This window comes from Theobroma umbraticum, unplaced genomic scaffold (genome assembly GCF_002168275.2).
Source record: "Theobroma umbraticum cultivar Fairchild unplaced genomic scaffold, ASM216827v3 scaffold_147.0, whole genome shotgun sequence".
NCBI lineage: Eukaryota > Viridiplantae > Streptophyta > Magnoliopsida > Malvales > Malvaceae > Theobroma > Theobroma umbraticum.
Window position 1 is genome coordinate 5,819,447 of NW_018397259.1, and position 6,000 is coordinate 5,825,446.

The 6,000-nt window shown below is 29.7% G+C and overlaps 1 pseudogene; it reads right to left on the reverse strand.

Moving 5' to 3' along the window:
- Positions 1-2,232: 2,232 nt before the first annotated feature.
- Positions 2,233-3,003, reverse strand: LOC110415812 (agamous-like MADS-box protein AGL80 pseudogene; annotated as a pseudogene).
- Between the last annotated feature and the right edge of the window lie 2,997 nt (positions 3,004-6,000).

Here is a 6,000-nt window from a genome sequence, read left to right on the forward strand (position 1 = left end):
GACTATTTCTTTCAATGCCAAATACAAGAACATTACTTGCTCTAGGAATAACATAGATTGCAATTGCATAAACTTATGATTACTGGGTTGACAAAAATAAAAGTATCTCATAGTAAAGATTTTTCTACATATTTGTAATACTTATTATTTATTAAGTATTTCGTTACTTTTGTCCGTTTTTAGTTATATTTTAAAAAACTGATTTCTTAAAAATTAAATAAAATTTTATTACCTTTTTAAAAAAATTAAAAAAAAAAAACGATAACGGTTACTAACTAACTCTATGCTTCTGTAAAATACCTATTACTATCTTCCATCGAAAATTATAAAGATTCTTATTTTACTAATTATTTTCATTTTAGATAAAAAAAAATTGACGATTTCTTATCCATTACTCACTCACTACTTCGATTATATACATGTTACCACATACCTTTCTTTTGGTTTCTTCACAAAATATATAGCCCACTCTTCGACCTTTAGACACGACATTAATGTTTAGTTTAGGCCTACTCTTCAACTTTGTGCTAAATAATCAAAGGTGGCTCTTAATTTTCATTACTTTCAGCATTCTAATTCATTGTTGATTTTGTTCATATCCAGAAAAGCAAACCAAACCAATCCTTAATCATGAACTTTTAGCTTAGCTTATGTAGATAATTTCCAATTTTATAATTTCTACTGCAATGCACTGCTCTGAGGCCAAGGTATAGGGTTTGTCAGGAGGAAGATGAGAGTCAGATTGTTGCCTATCCTTCTCTTCTCATCATACTTGCATTCCATACCTTCTTTTTTTCATATATTGAATTTTAATCTATATGTAAATAAAAACTTACATATCTTTTGAGCACAAGTATGTTCAATCTCTCCGATATTCCATTGGAGGTCAGGTTCTGGTTTCTACCACCTTTTGACTGCCACTTTATCGGTTCATTCTGGTCAAGTGTAACAAGAGTGCCCTTATGTATCCTTGGCGCCGCATGAAGTCCAGTCCTTTTTCTTATCATATTTCTAGCTTGGATATCGAAAGTATCATATCATGATTAAGCTGCTATGATCAGCATCTTCATTAATATGTTTTCAAACATTCATATTAAGGGCATCAACAGAAAATAACTGGATATTGACCAAGAAATGAATTTAGGTTTATTACAGTCTAAGGTAGAACTAGATGGTAGATTGAATACCTCAGAAATTTTAATCCATTGATCTACATGCATAGATTAAGTTTCTATATTATCAACATCTCAATAGTAATATCATTAGACAAAATTTTCGTGAAATCTAAAAATAATTACGCATAAATGAAATACATCAAATGATAAGAACCAGCTGTTCAGCCAATTATTTATTCATGATGTTTATGTCAGAAATTCTAAAGTACTTGATTTAATTTTATGCTCTTTGCATGATGACATATAATTAACTTATTGGATTCATATTCAACCAAATGGCTCATATATATTTGATGCAGTACTGCGTACTAATTAATGAAGAAGTCTATAACTTTTTTTGAGTGTTGCAAATGGTTTATGAAGGTTAATTTTCATTGATGTACTAAATATGATAAATATATCATCTCTTTAAATAATCAACTATAGATATTTTATAAAATGATTTTGATAAACCTATTGCTCATATTTACATGCGAGAAAAAATTGAAAGGGTTTACGATCACTTATTTACATTTTATGTTGATTTGGCTTATATATATATATATATGCATGCTCAATTAAAAACAATTTTATTTAATATTAACGATTAATACAGATTTTGATAAACAAAAGGATTACAAGAACACACCATAAGGAGAGAATTGAAACAACACCCAATAACATAAATCATAAAAAACAAGAATTCGATCAATGCCCAACACCCAGACAAGATAATTGTTTGTCGCAATTTAAAACTCAGGATATGTGATTTGACTTTGTTTTACTCTTTTTTAGCGGATGCAGTACAAGTTTTGATTGTAAAGCCAACACTAATCTATAATCTTTTTGCAAATGAGTCTGTTTGGACAGTTTAATAATCAAATACTAGAAATCTGAAATGGAGAGAATATCGATATCAATTGATATGAAGATAATAATCATGATGATTGAATCTTAGGGAATTTGTTTAGGTACATTAGTTTCAAGGGGTGATTATGAACAAGAAAAGAAAATGTAAATAGCTTAAAATAGAACATAAAAACATGCAATAAGAACATCCCTTAGACATAACAATTAATACAAACAGACAAACATTGGAACTGTGATACACATAGATGTTTTTCCTAAGGGAAAAAGGCATTGGGGTTGTTATCCCCAAATGAGAACACCGAATCAAGTCTCATGTTCTCTGGTGAATGCATCAGGTCCTTGATCAACTGTTGCCTCTGCTCTGTTTCTGGGCTCACCTCACGCTCTGGACTTTCTACATGCACCTTCTCTCCGCTCTTCAGCATCGCTTCTGGTGTTGCCATTGTTGCTGATGCTGATGCTGCTGCTACGGACCCTTGGGAATGAGATGCTTTGGTAAGCATATAAATCCTCCTGTCAATATCCTTCATGTTTTGCTCCAGCAGCCACCCGAGGTCATTCAAATCCATCATGTTCAAATTCTCTAACCCTTGTCCACCCAGGCATTGGAACATGACTTGTGTGATCTCCTTCTCGCGATTGTCCCTGCACTGTCTCTTGAGCTGTTTGTTGGCTAGTTCGATCCTTTGCTTAAGCAAACTCTCTTGGCTCATCATCTCCACGCTTTGATCCATCTTAGGCATCTTTTTAAACTTCGAGAGCACGCGTTGGGCTTCTGTAGGAGATGGCCAAACATCAGGTTGAGTGTTATAAGGACTGTAAATAATCACAGAAGCATCTATCCCACAAAGGGTACTTAGTTCGCTCGCCTTCTTCAACAGACCCTTCTTTCTTTTCCTAAAGGTAGCTTTTCTTGCAGAATCTTTGGTGATGTAGGAAATCTTCACCTTACTTCTAGTCATGGCTACCTAGAGAGCAAAGAATTGGAATTGAAAGCTTTTTATGCACTTCCTACCCAAACAGCCTATGCTATATATAGAGATGAAGAGATTCCATTGTTCCTATCACAAAATTATAGTGGTGTTGGTCCTTATTGTATATAGTAATATGGACTTAAAAGGAAAGAAAAAACTATCAGGGCACCCCTTGAATTTCGTCAGGAAAAACAAATCTAGTCTTTTATTTGAAGTGGATTGATGCAAACGTTGGCAAAATATCTTTACGGAGGGAGTGAAAATTTGCTCAAAGGATATGAAGAGATCTCAGTCTAAGGATATCACAACTGTAATTTGACAAACAAAATTCAATTGGATGAGGTTTCGTCTTACCTAAGACATGATGATTCTTGTTTCCATGATAAGATCTAGCATGAATCATAAAATGTTTTGTAGTCTTATTCATCCATTCATACACATTTGGTATTTTGTTTTTTTATTGCTAATTTTGGTAATTATAGATCACACATTGAATGGTGGTAATTAAGAAAGGATAGGAAGATCAATAATGTCAATCCCATTAGTGTAAAAAGATGCTCTTGTTTAGACAAAAATTACATGGAGACAAATGTTTAATTGGTCATTATCATTAGGATGATTTAAGGAGAAATAATTCGTGTTATAATTTGATATGGGATCCCATAATCAATTTTGGGATGTAACTAGCATTAAAGAGTTAAGTTAGAGTTCCGTCATTAATTTGAACAAGATTAATCTGATCCATCTGATTTAGATTCCTAATTTGTAACACGTCTAAGGAAAAGCTAAATTATTAATATATAATATTAGATATGAATTAATTGATAGACAATACTTTTTTAGTATGTTTTCTTTTTACCTTCATTTACATAAATTTTTATTTTTAATTTCCAAAAAGTAAAAAGTAAATTTGAAATATAAAAAAAGTTTTTTTTTTTAAAAAAAAGGGTTCGAAAATGCTGTAATCTTGAAACTTCAAAGATACATAAATAGTATGTAGCATATTTCAATTACATTTTTTGCAACTTAATTTGTCTAATATTTAATAAGGAATGTAAGGTGAATAATAAGGAACGTAATGTGGTGTATTTTTTTCCTAAAATGGTAAGAGGATGGGTGTTTAGATTTTTTTATAATCAAAACATATTTTGCTCTTTCGTAATTTACACCAACAATTTATTTTTGTGTATGCATGGTGTAGGCAAACAAGGTTTTTGTTATAGTAGACTATAACAAAATTGAGTTATTTTGTTCAATTTTTTTTAGCTAAATACTTAAATAAGCCCCTAAACTATATTAAAAAGTCAATTAAGGTCATGCTAGTATTTAAATCTACTGAATTTTCATAGTTTCATATTTAAATATTGTCAATGTGTTGTTTGGCTTATTATTTTTATGCCTATGGTTGTTGGTATTGTGCCTTTCAAATGACTTCAGCATTCATGTTATCTAACTACTTGTTTACTGATGTACTTGTAATATTCTCTAGCCATTATTGTATACATGTTTTCTTATCAAGATGTATTTATTTCCCTAGAGATATAGGGCTTTTCCCTGAAGGCGTCATTCTTCTTTCTTACCTAGGTTCTACATGTATGGTTCTTGAATTTGCCAACTCTGGTGCTTTCTTTTGACCCTCAGGATATATTATGCCTATGAAAACATAGAAGGCAAAGAAAATGATAAACGCGGTTTCATAATTTTATTTTAGAGAATTATTTTAGTTTAATTTTGTTATTAAATGAGTTAAATTTTTAATTTTTAATTATAATTTAGTTATTTTAATTGTTTTTATAATTAGTTTAATTTTATTGAGTTATTTTAATTTTGTGTTTATTTCTTTTAAATTGGTCATTATTTATTAATTTTTATGCTTTTTTAGGATTTAAGGAAATTGGGTTTAATTTTGGAAAGTAAGTTGTTTGAAGGAATCAGAATTCTACTTCTATATGCGTCATTGTTTTGATTATAACTCTCGCTACAAAACTTTAAATGATACGATTTTTGGATCACTAGAAAGTTAAGAGATAGAGCTACAACTTTAATGAAATCACTTTACCTAGTTCTACTTCGAAGATAGAGAAAATTACATTGAAAGATGATAAGGCATACTACTACGAGAATAGAAATTTTGAAAGATAATATTTTATTTTTGGGCCTCTCATTACACTTTTACGTCCAATTAGAATCAATAGGTTAATTTAGGAGATTTTAGGTTAAGATTGTTAGTATAAATAAGACATTAAGAGAGACAACCTAAGAGATTTAACAAGTTAGAAGTTGAGGCTAAAATTTGGAGAGCAAGGCTACAAATATTTGTTTTGTTTTTTTCCTTAGCTTGTATTTCTCTTGTTACTCTTAATGGTTAAAATTCACATATTTTTGTTTATCTTTGCAATTATGAGTAGCTTATTTGATTTTTCTAAGATTACAGTTAAACTCACATGTAATCTAAAATTTTAATCTCTTTCTTGCTCATTTTCAATGGAATTGAATTGTTTATTTCAATTTATTCTTAATACTTTTAATTATCTTATCCCCAATTAAATTGATTTAAGAACCTAAATAAACTTTAGAGAGGGAATTTAGTGTAGACTAAAATTGTGATAGCTTATGATCATATTAATTGATTTGTCTATAGAATAAGGATATACTTATAAGCCATATATAGCCATATTAGAGCCTGAATTTAATGTGTCTATTTTAATTTCAATTCATATAGAGATATAATGTTTTGATTAAAATAGATATTTTTGTAAGACGAGTTGAAAACCCTTATAAATAATTGAACACTTTTGGTTAGCAATTCAACCTATTGAAATAGGTTAATGTGAAGAGGTCAGATTTAAATGAAGTGTGAGGAATATTGTAATTCTAAGCTTGTTTGATTTGCCTTTTACCCAATTATCTTGCTGATTTAATTTTTAATTAAATTAGTTTGAGTTGAGTAATTTTTAGTTTAATTATAATTATGATTTTAATTATTTGAATAAAACTAAATT